Source organism: Canis lupus, chromosome 36 (genome assembly GCF_003254725.2).
Source record: "Canis lupus dingo isolate Sandy chromosome 36, ASM325472v2, whole genome shotgun sequence".
Classification (NCBI taxonomy): Eukaryota; Metazoa; Chordata; class Mammalia; order Carnivora; family Canidae; genus Canis; species Canis lupus.
Genome location: NC_064278.1, coordinates 10912931 through 10929433, shown reverse-complemented (window position 1 = coordinate 10929433; position 16503 = coordinate 10912931). Strand labels below are relative to the sequence as shown.

Genomic DNA, 16503 nt, shown 5'->3' with positions numbered 1-16503 from the left:
CCTTTAGCTGCAGTCATTATTGAAAGTTTCAAAAGAGAGTTTAGAAGAAAAGGGCAGTTTTTGCATTTTTAAAAAACTCACACAAGACATGAATTCCTTTTCCTAAATTGATCTCAGGATCCGGGATAAATGTCATAATGTCCCCACGAAGTGATAAAGGTTAAGAATCTGGCCCTAACTGACTACCACAAAGGGATTTCATAAATATTTGAAATAACTGTCCTTCACTGTTTTAAACGGCTAGCCTCTTGTTTTGCTCCATCCTCTACCCACCCCACCTCCCCATTTTTAAATAAAAGATATTGTTGCCAAACTACCAAGTCTTAATCATTATAATAAAATTAATGCCCTCTTTTCAGTGCAAAGAAAGTAATTAAGTTTATCTAAATATGTATTAGCTCTTTGTATGTAAGCTTCATAGAATTCATTTTAAGATCTTATGCAAATAAAAAAGCATAAAGCAGTAATTTCATGACTAAACATTATTTTGTCTCTTCATCTTTCCAACATAAATTTTCATACACATACAACCTGTAATATAGACAGATGCACACTTGATGCAAATTAGACATTTTTTCCCCCATCAACATTTTAACTGCTGAATTGATATATTTAAAATTTTTAATGATACGGATAAACGTAGTCTGATCATGCTGCTTTAATTAAGTTTATTTAAAAATATGTTTTGGAAATAAAGCAATATGAACAATAAAAGTGAGTACACGTTTGTTTGGTACAGGTCAGACTTTACTATGATGTAATCACACATTTTACCAAAGTGTGATATTTTGTGCATGGAAAAGGAAGACTTCTGCCCTGCCTGTGACATTTATGAGAATCACTTTACAATCCAGACTTAACTGAAGGGAAAAGTCATAGGAAGTTGAACATGTGGAGTTCAAAATGGCATTGTCTAAAAAAATCCCAAAGAAAATTAGTAACAACTGGAAAAATTAAAGAAGCATTTTAAAAAATCTAACCCCCAAATAATAAATCCTTTCTTTGATACAGTGCTTAGCAATAAAATATAGAATGAACACTACCAAAACTGAAACCCTCTCTTAAAATGAAATGAAAATACAACTTATTAAAACTGTCCTTATGAGGTCTTGTGGGATATGAACAAAAGAATTCCATTATTTTATTCCAGATACCTCACAAGAGTCTTAGGCTGTGAACCCAGTTCTAATTTAAAATACAGTTCTTAAAAATGTGGAAAATCCTGTAAAAGTTGCAAGTCTTGATATTTATTTATTTAGATGTCTCAACCCAGGCTTCTCTGGGTGCCATGAGAAACTTTCCAAAAAAATAGGATGATTTAGAGGCCCCCCAATTTCAATTTCGTCCTAACATGAAATTATGCCATTGGAACAAAACACCCATGTTTCAAACTGAAAACAAAACAAAACAATAAGAAGCTTTAATAAACTAGTTAAGGGAAGCTGAGAGCTGAGAACACCCTGCCCATTTCCACAATGAATTAAAATAGCCAGTCCTCCTCCAGGCCTTTCCCAGGGACAGAGTCAGCGCATCATGAGATCTGTCACCGTACCTGCGTGCACTTTCAACCACTATGGCCCACACGCTGTAAAATCTTCACTCTGAGAAATAAAGCACACTTCATTTAACTGCTGCAAAAACACTGCTGCAGAGAAGCTCAGTGCATTTCTTTTTTCCAGGCAACTGCTCCAGCCTTCCACCAGCCCTGTGACCTTTGAACTCCCTTCTTGCCCCCCTCAACCCCCCTCGCTTCTGCAGTCAAAGCTTCAGGAGCTGGTCTCATTTGCATAAGGTTCAGGCAGCCCTCCAGCAGCTGAAACGGAATGCTGGGTAAGGGAGCCTGGAACTGCAGTCCGGCCCCAATACCTGAATCACCCGAGGGGGGCAGCAGGCCATGGGGAGTGGGCACCGGCTTCCCTGGGCTGCCAGCAGCCAGACCCCGGGTCTATTAACGGATAAGTGTTTTTAACTCTTTGTTTTAGAGTCCTGCATCACCCCCCCCCCCCCACCTCCCCACCAAAAGAAGCTGTCAGCAGCAACTCTGGTAACCAAGGAAACCCAAATAGTCAAATACTTCATTTAAATACATGTGGAAAACCAATTTAAAAATTTCATTAACTTCCCTTGTTTTTGAGACCTAGCTATTTTCTTTCCCACTGGCGTACATATTGCATGCATAATCAGGGACAGAGGGTATTTTGTGTTGTCGTGGTGGTGGTTTAAACAGCATTTTACAAGCATAGATGTATTTTAGTTACTATGCAAATATAGGAAGTCACGATAGTAATTCTATAAAATGTTAAATGTGCCCTCGTGTTTTAAAGACGATCGTCTCCTAAATGGTGTCCAAGACATTAATTGTTAAGAATTTAGGTCCCAAGATGCCTTTCAAACAATACAGCAGTAAAAATGTAGAGCAAAGTTAAACTGTGCATTGAAATTTAAAGATCCATGTAGCAGTAATGCTTGTCTGTCTTTGCCAAAGATGTTCAGTGTTGTGCTATTATTTGCTAGAGTTATTTCTTCCCTTGTCTTCCTACACACAGCAATCTCTCTATTTAAAACATAAACTTCTCTATTGCTCATAAACCTAAGAAGTGGTTATTTTCTAGATACAGAAGGTCATGTGTGTACATATTTTTATACATAGACATGAAGGCACACATTCTTTTCTAAATGGTGAGTCGATGGAAATATGCATCATCACAAAATTAATCCATTCTTGTTTTGAAAATTAAGCTAATTTGTTTTTCTCCATTAGTGAGGGAATGATATCTATAAAATAAAAGGTTTTAGGAAGTATTTATTTTCCACCTATCAAAAGAAACATAAGATGAAAATAAAAGGCACACAACAAATTAATATAGGTATATATTACGGTAGTTAAATATAAAATGCATTGTTCTAATAGTAGCATTATTAACGTTTCAAAATTTTCTTATTTAGAAATTTTTCATTTAAATCATTAAATATGCCAAACCTTCCTCTTGCTGTGTACGGAAAGACATCAATAAAATCTGAATGATATATCATCAATTTATAGGACATGTAAACTATTGCAATACAGGATTTTTTAACACTGGAAAAATAAATCTGGAGCTTTTAATTTGAGCTATTTATTAGTAGTATTCTGACTTCTATTATTTCTGCATATAGAGAAGCTTAGGAATCACTGGATGAATTTTTTCTTACCCATAAATTTTTAAATAGGATAAATAACTTTTCAGTTTACTAGATTCAAACAAACATTTCTCTATCACATCTGACTACAGCAACAATTTAATCACATTGGGTCAATTCAAGTGCATCCTTCATATTACACACTGCGAATATCTTGCAAAGTTTTTGTTTAAGGGAAAACACATATTAGCCCATCCTCATTTAAATCCAATCAAACACAAGGAAGTGTTGGAGTAATTTATAAAATCACTGACCTGTTCAAATAGCTGTAGTCTTAGTCCTTGCACTCTTTATTCATTAGAATCCAAAATAAATTGATTATCATTTTATAATATGTGTCAGCATCACCGAAGGCACTGTTCTTCCTGGTTCAGCGGAATCTTCTTAAATTTGCCAGCCCTGTGTTTTATTGCTGGTACCGTATGCTTTATTGTTCAGCGACAAGAGCTTCACTCTGCACAAAGACTCATTACCTACTGCTTGCTGCACGGCATCAGCCTCACTGAGGCTGCCTATATGTGATCACATGGGAGTTTTGTCTGAGAAAGCCAGGCATGCCACTGACTTCACTGTGTCTATGGATATTTTTATCAGCTGAGGTCTGCTAGGAGGAAGGAATAACAGATTATGAAGCTGCTCTAAGTCATTAATGCAGCCCGACTTATGGAAATCCTTTCACAAGATTTTTTTTATTGTTATTATTATGGAAAACGTTTGAACAGGCATTCAAAAGAAGTTAACTAGATTTTATTTTAATAAGAGGCTGAATAATAATTTAAGGAAAGGGAACTAGCAAAAAGCGGTTTTCTACCTTCTGCTTTCTGCAAGTACTTTTGTACAAATGTTATTAAAGAGCCTTGCTCAACTGAATGATTTGACGGTATGTTTTTAACCTTTAGATTGCTGGTGTTTCTTTTTCTTAGAGGAGGTTATTCTCTAAAAGGACAAGTGGCTGTTTCTCTGAAAATCTCCTCAATGAAAATTTCAATCACTGAGAGATACTACATATGAATAAAAATAGAGTTATTCTAATTACTTTTGATAAAGTAGATAAGAGGGCGAGTCTCTTATTGATGTATATAAATGAGGTAGGTGATTAATTTATCTTCTCAAAAGATGACACATTCCTAGAACAGCTGACTTAAAAGAACAATGAAGATTTCAATTTAAAGATCTAAAGGACATGTGGTTCATATTAATTCTTAAAATCGCAGTAACTTATTCTAGACAGCTAACCTCAATAAAGCATATGGTTTACCTTATCTGATTTCAGTGTTAACAAGTAGTTTCAGAGCTGACTATTTAACATTCACAGGAATTTTCTGCTCTATAGATATTGAATTAATATATGCACACACATATGTGCATATGTACATATGTGTGTATGTACACACATGCATATGTATGTACGTACACATGTATAGGCAGATTATCTAAAAATGTTTTTTTAAATAATTAAATAATTGTTTAAAATTATTTCCTCCCATTCAAAAATGGATTGTGGATTTCCAAATGAAAAAGCTATTTAGTTATCGGAAGTTGATGAAAAAATCAATTTCTTATCTCTTTAATAATCTATCTACATTGAATTGGTAATTGAAAGCTTGTTGCTTGCTAATCTCAGTTGAAATTTTATGACAGATACATGCAAAGTGCAACAAAGAGCACAGAAGGAAAGGATGGAAGCACCATAAATGAAGACCAGAAAATAAATTTTCTGTATAGTTAGACGTACAGTGCATTTTAATAGTGTTTGTAAATAATACAGTAATCTTAAAATGAGTAAACGTATATACCTGCTTAAGCCTTCCATTAATAAGAAATTATTTTCTGGAACCAACTCCCACTTAAAATTTTTGTTGTCAACTGAAATTTTTTAAAAATAATTTTAAGCCAGACTAGGCAAGTGTAGCTAAATAGCCCAGTCCTTGTATACAATGACCTAACATTGTTCTTTACAATATTTGTTGGGTTAACACTGATTTAGAATGTTTTGTGACGTAAGTAAATGCCTTTTGGTAGGCCTTTCTTAACATTGAAAACTATTTAGCTATGTTTTAAGTGCCACCATTTTAATTTATTTGTTCCAAAATGCTCATGTTCATTTTTTCCTCTGCACACAAGAGCTACGCTAAAGCCACAAAACCTTGGGGCATTAAAAGAAAAAGGGAAACGGTGCTCTTATATTATGATGTGCTTCTAGGTTTTTAAAGATATGTACATTCTAGCTAATATCTTTGATGATGTCATCATGTTAATGTACAAGGAAATAAACAAAAGGCAGCCATTTTTCCTTTACTGCATCACTTCAAAAACAGTGAATAAAATGGTTGCCAAATGGAAGGAAAGAATCAGCAGAAAACTAAATTACTTCCAAAATCTTAGGAAAGGGAGGGCACGGGGTGTGAAATTGGAAATAAAAACTACATGTATGTGAAGTTTGAATGAATGCATGTGAATAAATAATTTACAATAAGGAGAATAAATAATCAAACACAAGGAATATAGAAATAACTAGCAATTAAAACAAATACCGGCAAAATAATAAGTCTCCCATGGAAAGACCATAGTCTATAAACTTAAATGTAAAAGCCTATTTAGTCCAATAATATTTTATAAAAGGTATTTAAAGGTGGACAACAGAACTAGAAAGATCTAGAAAAGGACAGAATGATTATGAAATAGTAATAATCTTTCCAGGTCTGCTATTGTCTTAAATGACCTTGGTCATTTGGTGAATTATTCTAGCATTTCGTGCTTTAATTTTTAAGTCTGCAAACAGGAAGAGAAAGGTCTTTGGGAAGTATGTCATGTTAATATATGGCAATATTTTTATAGTTTAGTTCTCTAAATTGGCCTTAATCAAGCATTGTCAACGAATATTAGTAAAATAAGAAAAGATGATGTAAAATCCTAATGATTGTTGAAAAGAATTTTTAAACACATTATCCTACTAGCAGAGACAAACAGAAGCAAGAGATGATTTTATTCTATTACATGCAGAAAAAAATAGAAATAAAGTAGTAACTAATTTGAGAACAACACTCATAAAATTATCTTAGGATTAAAACAAATTACAAAATATACCCATCTTTCCAAAAAAAAAAAAATTCTGGAACTCTCTGTCAGTGACATGACAAGAGAATTACAGCAGAGCATCTGATTCTCACATTACACAATGAACAATGGTGCCTCTGCTTATATAACAGTTTCATCAGCCAAGAATTCTTAAAATTTGAAATTAACAGAGAAACACAAGATCACAACTTAAAGGAGCAAATTCCATCCAAGATTAAAAGGATGTTTTAATTTACTGTTACACTAAAAACTGTGAATTGAAAAAAGATATTTGATTTTTACAATTGACTCTTATTGGCTTGGTTTTTCTCTAATGAGAAAGAAGCATCATAGAATCATTTCATTTGCCCCCTCCCTTTTCTACAAAATAACCAAAGCTTATTGTATAACTCAAATGTGACCCAAAATGTGTGCTATTGAGCTCATGCAGTAATTTGGGCAGAGATATGCTAAATGAATGATCTTTTGAACATTCAATTGCATGAAGGAAGATGGAGGAGAGGTACTTATACCATCACGTGTGTTTCCTGGAACCGTATTAATTGGCATATATACCAGCACCTCCTGTTGGATTTACTCTTGACCAGGCAGGATTTTCTTGATACATTTCATCCTCCTTTACAACAAATTCAGAGAAGTCAATAAGTTGCCCATGTCAGCATCAAAATCCAGGGCTAATTCAATTCAATTCAACAAACCCCTATTGAGAGGTTACCATGTACCAAGCTCTGAAACAGTTGCTAGGGATATAAAAAATGAAATATACATTGTTCCTAGGAAGATTTTAATTTCTCTAGCAAATAAATAAATAAAAAAGAAAGAAAGAAGTTGCTGAACATGTTATAGGAGGGTAGTAAAGTATGGACATGTTTTTTCAAGTTTGAATATATTATTGACTTAACATGCATTTTATGTACAATCAATACAATTTCTACATTTTAAGTATTGTTTACTAAAATCAGAAAATCATTACGGTAATTAAGAATCGTTTATCAAATACACACACACATATGATAGCTGCAAATTCTGTGCTATATTTCTCATCAAGAGGCTGAATCTCATTTCCCCCACCTTTATTCTAAGGTAGTCTTAATGATTTGCTTAACCAACAGAGGCTGCGAAGTTGATGTTTTGGAAATTTCAGTGCAGTGCTAAGAAATGTTGCCATTTATACTTGAACCTCTTGGACCACTCTTCAGGAGCCTGACTGCCACAGAAAAGATCTGAGTACCCTAAGACTGCTAGGGTGAAGCCACATATAAACTCTCTGGTCAACAATCGCAACTGAGCCCAACATCTTAGCCATTCCTGATGCTTGACACATGTATAAAGTGCTATCTTGGCCCCTCAAAACCTACCCATCCACCGAATAGACACCAAAAAATGATTCTAGTTGCCACTATGTGGAAAAGAATCACCTAGCTGAGCTTTTCTCAAATTCTTGTCTGTTGGAATTCGTAAGATATAATAAAATGGTTGCTGTTTTAAGCGACTTAAGCCTTGTGGTAGTTACTCGGCAATGACTAACTGGAACATATGACAGAGACAATATAATAAATCTAAAGTACACAAAACTACAATCTGATACACATATTCAGTGAAGTCCAGCAATTTCATTCAATAAAATGAAGGCACCGAATGGGTGTATTAAAAAGGAACTACAACTTGGAAGCATGAAAAAAAGAGAAGCAAAAATATTCAAGGAGGGTTCAAAATAAGAAGGACTGAGTTATCTGAGAAGATTGTACTGCAGGAAGGGGGTTTCTGAACAAATAGAAAAGAAACTGCATAAGTAGCTGAGAGACATAGTAATTCCCATTTGCAAAATGGTGCTTTGGGAAAATCCCAGAACCAATGTAAGAGCTTTATTATGAGAGGAACTCTGAGGAAATTGGGATGACAGGCAAGTGATGGGAGGATGAAAGAGAAAAGAGAAATCTGATGATCTTTCTAGGAGTGCTCTGAAGCTTGAGATGAGGAGATTTTTGCAACATTGATGTTGAAAAGTCACCAACACATAAGCAAAGAGGTGTGGTCAAAGTGGTAAAGAAGGCAGCTCTGACACTTAGGAAGTGGCTAGACCATGGGGAGCTGAGGCAGCAGCAGGGAGGCTGATGAAGAGGAGATAGGAAGAAATGATGAGCATCTGAACTAAAGATACTGAGTGAGGAATGAGAAGAAAAGAATTAGTCATGAAGAAAGAAGGTTGGACGAGCCAGTCTCTGATCTTTTACGGCTTTAAAAGTCAATGGTTCTATGAGTCAGTTACCAAAGATATGACAAGCAGAGAGCACATTAAACTGGTTTTGTTAGACAGATTTAGTCATGTCACCAGTATTTTCATTCGTATTGGCCTCAGTTTGTCAACATTCAGATATTGTGAAAAATTGTTCTTATCAGATATGCTGTGTTTGGGAGACTGCAAAAGACAAAAGCAACAGGACCTTCCCTAAATAACGTACGTTGGGGAGAGTACTTATATTTCCCTGTTGACTGATTCCTAAGTTAGGAAAACAATGTAGGGAAATGACAAATATGCCCTCATTCTGTAAAGATAAAAAAACAGGTAATTTTGGATGACACAAAGTGAAACAACACACACACATACACACCTTTACCTACCAAAGTAAACAAGCCTGTTGGGAGTTTTATCCTTTTGCATCTTCTTTCTATCTGGATATGAGGCTACCAAGGTAGCAGATGTTAAGTGGCCAGTGAATGGCCACTCAGAATGATGCAGGTTAAATGGTAGGAAGAGCTCTATAATTGCTGTACTGCACATACAATTATGTACATAAATCATGGGAACATGGCTGTAAGAAGTCTTTATGCAAAGTGACCCAGAGAAGAAAGTATCCAGATTTCCCCACTACCCTTCAGTCTCTTTATCACCACAAAGGCATTAGAAAACAGCATTTATCAAGAGAATAGAGTAAATGAAGCAAACCTCCTCCCTGAGAACACAAAGAATACATTTATTTCTCAGTAACCATCAAAGTTAATTACAATGATTTCTTCTTTGCTGAATTAGATGTCTAACCTGGGACAAAAAAATATGGAGTCAAACAGCATATCAGCAAAAATCAAACATAAACTGAGCAGGTAAAAAAAAAAAAAAAGAATAATTTAATAGGATTGGTGGCTTTTCCTTGTCAATGGGAAGGTTGCACCATAACTAAAGGGCTGCTATTGGGGTAAGGCACGCACAAAAGTTTCCTATATTTTATCTCATCCATGTAAGTCTGTAAATACTTGGCTGACAGGCTGAGTCTACTTTGGCTTATATAATAGAATTATACAGAAACAGCTTTGGCATATTATTTACCTGAGTTCATTCATTTGTTCATTCATTCATTCATACATTTTTTCATTTCACATTCACTGAGTACTATGTGCTCAGAAACTGGTTCAGTGCTCTGATAGTTTATTTTTTTTTAAAGATTTTATTTATTTATTCATGATAGACAGAGAGAGAGAGAGAGAGACAGAGACACAGGCAGAGGGAGAAGCAGGCTCCATGCCGGGAGCCCGACGCAGGACTCGATCCCAGGACTCCAGGATCATGCCCTGGGCCAAAGGCAGGCACCAAACTGCTGAGCCACCCAGGGATCCCCATTGCTCTGATAGCTTAAAGTGATGAATAAGTCACAGTCTACAAACTAAGTGGCTGTCCATCTAGAGGTAGAAACAGATATAAAGAGTTACAGCATAACGGGGTAGGTTTTATAATTGAAGAATATATAAGAACATCAGGACAGGAGTGAATAATACTATATAAAAATAGCTAATAGTTATCAAGCACTTACTAAGACTGAAGTGCTTTACTCTATATGTATTAATTAACTCATGTAACCATTGCAAAAGCCTATGAAATAGCTACTTTCACCATCTCTACTTCATGGATAAGATGATTGAGGCCCAGATTGGTTAAGTGACTTGCCAATGTGACAATCAGTATCCAAACCCAGGCAGTATGGCTTTAATGCAGTGCGGCTCTACTAGGAGCATGTAACCTAAAGCAGTCATGTCAGTCTTTACAGAAGGGGTGACATGGGAAATAAATCTCAAGGGACGAGTAGGAGTTCTTTTTTGGAAAAGAAGAAGTGTATTCTAGGCAGAGGGCTGGAATATATAGATTCCGAGGCATGACTAATATATGTGTGAAGGAAACTAAAAATTTCACTGTGAGAATGGTAGGGTTATTTGATCTTCATGGGATGGTGCATTTGGGATGCTGGGATGTTTGGAACTCACCTTGGCATCAGTTTGTACCCCCGGGTATTTAAGTGGCTTGCTTGTGATTTATTAGGTAACTCTGGAGAATGAATTGGAGAGGGTCTAGAAGAAGGGATACCAAATGAGACGGTTGAAATATCCCAGAAAATTTACAAAGCTCTGAACGAAGACAGTGGCACCCCAGGGAACTGAGAGGAAACATATTGAGAAAGTAAATCAACAGATATTTAGTCTGGAAGTGAACAAAATCCCTAAATCCAGGAATTTTAATTTGGGAGACAGCATGGATGAGGACACCACTAGCCATGGTTAGAAACAGCGAAAGAAGCTTAGATGTAGAGCCATTCAGTAGTAAACACGGAAGGCCCACCATGTATCAGGCAAGAGTATAAGGTTTTAAGGATACAAAGATGCCATCTGGGCCCCTTGTGTGTTCAATGCCTGCCAGAGGAGCTCACAGACAGAAACTATTACCCAGATACGCAATTCCCTCCATCACAGATAACTTGTAAGAGTATAGGATTTCTCTCAGTGGCCTGATTAAAGGTTAAAAAAGAACAAAGGTGACTTGTCCATAATAAAACTTCAAATCTGGAATACCATCAATTGAACTTAATTGTGGTGGTTATATATATATATATATATATATATATATATATATATATATATAATATATGTGTTCTGTGCAGATTAAAATCATGATCCAGATCACAAAATCCACATCCATACTTTCTAATAATCATACAACATGAAGAAATACAAGAAATAAATTAGATTTCTCCTTTAGGCAAATATTTTAATGAGCTTAATCCTGTGGCTTGCTATTAATGCTAGTGACTGGCTTCTTTGAAATGAGGCATGCATTTTCTTTCTTGTTCATATAGTCAGCTTCCTATTTAGTATTCATTATTCATGTCTATTTTTATCAAAGAGCACGATTACATGAAACCATGATCCAAGCATGTTTGGCTCTAATTTTTATCTGTAGAGAGAAGAAAATTATACACCCTTACTATACTGGAATATGATTATTCTGTCCATATGTGATCATAGTATATACGTGTCCCTTCATATTAGAATGTGGTGCTATTTAGTTTGGGTGGTCAGGCTAAAGGATAGATATTCTTTTCATACCTGTTTTAGTTTAGAATTAAAACTATGCCATTGAAATAAAAAGCCATTAGCCTCATAAATAAACTAGTGAAAACAAGTTTTGATCATAGTCTCAATAAAATCTATCTGGATATCCTAAGAATTTCTTGTGTCAATAGCAAACCATGTGGGATTAAGAATAGAGAAAAGTGTAAACACATTTTATTTGAGTATTATGATCTCAGATAACTTTAGTTGACAACCATGGATACTGCAGCAATTGCCACTCTTCGGAGGCCAGAGCATAACTGGGATCTTTGCCTCTTTAATTACTGATAGTCATCTGTGGAACATGCAATTATGATGGCTGAGAAAAAAATTGAGCATCATATTGTTACTGTTTTCCATTCCATTCACAGTGGAGTGACTTTAACCTTGTCTGTATATGTTTGTTACGTTGTATTTACATAGTGTTCCTCTGACCCAGGAAGCTGATGGGGACATCGCCCCACTTCCAGCATACTCTAACTTACTATGTTCTGTGGCCACTACAGAACCAGGTACCAGCAATAAATTTATGATTTCATGGACTACAGAAAGAAAAAGGCTTTTAAATACAAAGATATTTCAAGAAACCACACTTAGAATAATTAAAACTTGAAATCATCTAAATATACTTAATACATGTTTATTAATGTAGTTCAATATGAGACAGCCATTAGAATCAGAATCATTCTGACTATATAAAAACAAAAAAAAAGTTTCCAAAATTAGTGAAAAAATTCACCAGAAATACTAACAAATACTATTATGATTAAGATGCATGGAAAAAGATTAGAGAGGAACTAAAGGCCTTAAGGGAGTATGTGAGTCTATAAAGCAATATGCACACGTTGATCTCAATATTTTAAATATATAAAAGCATAAAATGATTGGAAAAATAGCATAAAAATCATAAAAATAATTATCTCTTGGATATTTGGTAATAGGTGATTTTGGTTTTCAATTTTAGCTTTTTATGTATTTCACAGGTGTTCTTTTTCCTGTTACTAATAACACAATGTAAAATTTAACGATATTTGAATTGGTAGGTTGAAATTAACTATGCTAGAATTAGTTTAATAATAAGAAAAGCATTTCAAAATAAGAATATTGTTCAAATGATTTCATCTGCTATAAGTTTAAGCTTTTAGATGTCAGGGAAATTGAACTCTGTCTCCATATTCTATCCTCAGGCTGGATTTGGTGCTTGATGCCATCCTGTCTACGAGGCTCCCTTAAGACATTATTGCTTTTGATTGATGAACAGAAATCTTTCCAACGCTTTCTTCAGGAAATCATACACTATGTTGTTTCCCTAAATTCACTACTGAGACACTACAAGGAGGTTCATTTATCTACTCCCACCCCCTGTCTCAGTGGCAATGGACCCAAATGGGTGATTGCAGGTGACGCAGTAAGGTGTGAGTGAGGAACCTTCCTTCTTACCCCCACATTGTAGTGAATTATTTCACTTGCCTGGAGGAAAGAGATTGTATTATAGCAAAACTAGTTAGGATACTAGAGGGACATGTTACATGTTTAAAATGGAGAAAGAGCTTGAGAATTAAAAAAAAAAAATCTGTAGCTGGGCATTATGTAGTTCCAGTAGAAATTTAACAACAGAAAAAGTGGAAGGCCTGGAGTGAAATGCTGAATTGGGAAAATATTAGTGTCTTCATACTAAGTCTCCCTTATGCTTGGAGAGTGCTTGCCATACAGAAGTCCAGCAACTGAACTCTTGCTTTCTTGCTCTCCCAGACAGGCATGATGCTGAGACATCCAAACCCAAACACACTGTCAGTGAATTTGGGTACAGATATTAATTGTACATAGGTAAGAACCAACCATAATAGATTTTGAAAGTGTTTCCCAGGCAACAAAGTGAGGGGCAACGTTTAATCTGCATTGACCAATAAATCTTTGGCTGTAAATGGGAGAGTTTGGAATAGAAGCCCACTCACAGTCCGTAGCACAGTATGAATTGTAAGATGCCCCTCTGATTTCTTATCAGGTGAACTCTGAGTCCCTTTAAAGACTCGGCTCAAAAGTGCTGTCCCTTTAAAGCCTATCTCCATATCCTCTGCACATGGGAAGAAAGAAAGCATTCCTTTCTCTCTCTTTCATGTTTATTACTTGACTATACATTTTACAACATCATACTGTATTAATGTGTTTGCATTCTAGAAAGATAACAATAAACTGGGATCTCAAAGATAAAGGCTCTGTCATGTGCATGTTTATATCCTTAGAGCCTACCTCAAGGCTTTCACATTAGAGATGCTCACTGCTGTTGAACAAGTTCTTGTGAGTGTGTTTTTAGAACATAAAGTATACACGGGCCTTTAGAAAGCTGTCCTTAGAATGTTTGATGATGCTGGTAACCTACAGGCTGTTATTCAGAGGACAGAATTACTGTTTCACACCAGTTTCCAGTTTGTGTTTTTGGAGCTTGTCTTAAAAAAAAAAAAAAAGACATAAAAAGCTGGAGATCTTGCATACCCTTCCCTTCCACGTCCCCCACAACAGTTAGGAAAATTGGATCAGATAGGATATCTTGCAATTTACCTCCTCTTATAGCCATTCCACAGTTGGCAACACATTTACACCTTTGTTGAAAATTTCTCCTACTGATAAAATTTTTAAGCCTGTTTCTCAAATATGAATCATTATTACTACGCCTCTTGCCAATAATTTTTTCCCTTTCCTTCTTTTCCTTCAAATGCAGAAAAGATGTGTTTCACAGTTACTTTGCACACATTTACTTACCTAACACAGGCTCTTTGAAGTCATAGGTAGAGTTCTTTGAGAATACAGACACTTGCACAGCAAGAGGTATCAAGGCTTTGCTAATGAGCCTTTACAAACATTTTCATATTTTGGATCAACACATCTGCCAAGAGGTAAGACATTTTAAGAGGACTATTTCTGTCCATAGAGGCTCTCTGTCAACTCATATTGTCAAAACTATATAAGGTAGACAAAAATGTCCATGTGTTGATATTACATGTAGAGGAGCTTTTCATTTGTATTCATTTAGCATTAATTTCACTGGACTTCAATAGTCATTAACATAAGAAATACTGCTTCAGACATTGATTGATAATGAGAAACCCCTATCCCCCATCAAACCTACAACAGATGGACCAGAAAGAAAAAGGGTTTACAAAGTAGAAATTCCTTCCTAAGTTTTTGTCTATCACAACTGCCTATTTCCTCTTCAGGAAAGGGGCATACTGTGCCGTGGAAAATAGTAAAATTTCAATTTAGTAATGAAGAATTTCACAGGACCAAAGAGCTTTTAATGTGGCCTATATTGCACCAATTTTATAAACATTGGCATTAAATTTGTAGAAGAAAGAGTAAATGTAATTTTATAATATTTGCAGAGAAAATAAAATTCAAATGAACAGTCCATTTTGGGATTCAGTGACTATATTGCCAAAATTGCAATGACTTTTTGTACAATATCAAAAGAACACAGAACAAACAGAAGAATTATTACTGAATAGAAAAAGTAAGAAATTATTCTTGGAGAGGAAGAAAAAAGATCTCAACCATTCTGTCTTTATAAGTCCAAATTCACGTGGCCTTTTAGGGAGTTTGTGCTGCCGAACTTGAATTTGTTCAACCTTTGGAAGGACTTGAATTTTCTCCTGAGATGTTTTAAACAATTTTTTCCCTCATAAGTTACCATGCAAAGTAGAAAGATCACTTGTAACTTTATCCTGTTTTACCGACAGGAAAAGTAAGGCATAAATACTTCAAGTGGCCATTTTCTTAGCTTAGAGAAATGTTTTTTTTTCACTCAAGTGCTCTGGCTTTTTATTATTTAACTGCAGGAATATATTTGACAAGTGGTAGTCCTTAGTAACTAATATAAGGAATTAAAGTATTTCCTTTTATATGTTAGATGAATGGATAGGGTTTAAAGGGATGTTTCTTGGCCTTAAACACACAAAGTGGACAGCTAACTAAATATAAAAATAATAACATTTTTTTGGTCTCTTGAATGTTTAAGCTTCAGTGAACCAAACCACATCATACACACTAATGAAAAAAATGGTTTAGAGATTAAAGACAGATCACTAAAAAACTAGATCGACAAGCCAAGTACATAAAGGGACAACATCTAGTTCCCCATACGGACCTGCATTTCAGATCGGATTGAGTAGTTCACCAAATTATACATAAATATTTTGAGCTTTGCTTTTAGGTAATACTTTATCACCTGATTACCACAGTGATTTTACTGTGAAAAAAAAGAATGATTTGAGTAACTCGAGCTCAGTTTGGTAGCAAATGCGACAATATAGCAGCCAGACTTCTGGTGGTTTGGTGGACACTCAGAGAAGATGGGAAAGCTTTGGAGCAGTCAGAAACATTCATCAAGAACCACGAGGAAAAAGATAGCATACGTCTCAGGCTGGCTATAGAGTAACATGACAGAGGAGGATGCAGGAAAAGAGATAGATAAGCATCGTCCAGAGTTGGTTATGGAAAGTGTGGTCGAGGGGAGTGCTAACAAAGGGTGGTAACCATTGGTCATCCTCAAAATGGCTTTACAAAAAAAAAGATACAAAATGGCTTTACAGAGAAGTCACTGAACAATTTATTTTGCCTCTAGAAGGAGTATATCTATACTATTTAAGTTTGATATTCCCATTCAAAAAATATTTTTAGGAAAAATTCTATTCCCTCCATCATTTAAAAAGGAGGAGACTTCCAGGTAAAACAATTAAAAGGTTTTTGAGCTTCCTAACTGTAACCGTTAGTCCTTGGACTAAAGATAAATAAAAAAGTCTGTGCATTTTTTAAAAGTATGATATAGAGAGTAATTCCATAATATAGAACAAATAGGATTGCAGAAAGATGACT

General features: G+C 35.2%; 1 protein-coding gene across 3 annotated transcripts in view; it reads right to left on the bottom strand.

Annotated features, from left to right (window-relative positions):
* The window catches only part of CSRNP3 (cysteine and serine rich nuclear protein 3), a 189518-nt gene that overhangs the window by 85930 nt on the left and 87085 nt on the right, over nt 1-16503 (bottom strand). Inside the window, exon 1 of one of the 3 annotated variants that reach the window (XM_049106328.1) lies at nt 3435-3727. The exons of the other annotated variants lie outside the window; for them this stretch is intronic. The gene's annotated coding sequence lies outside the window, so the exon portion shown is untranslated. Of the gene's footprint in view, nt 1-3434; nt 3728-16503 lie in introns of those variants that run through there. 3 annotated transcript variants of the gene reach the window in all.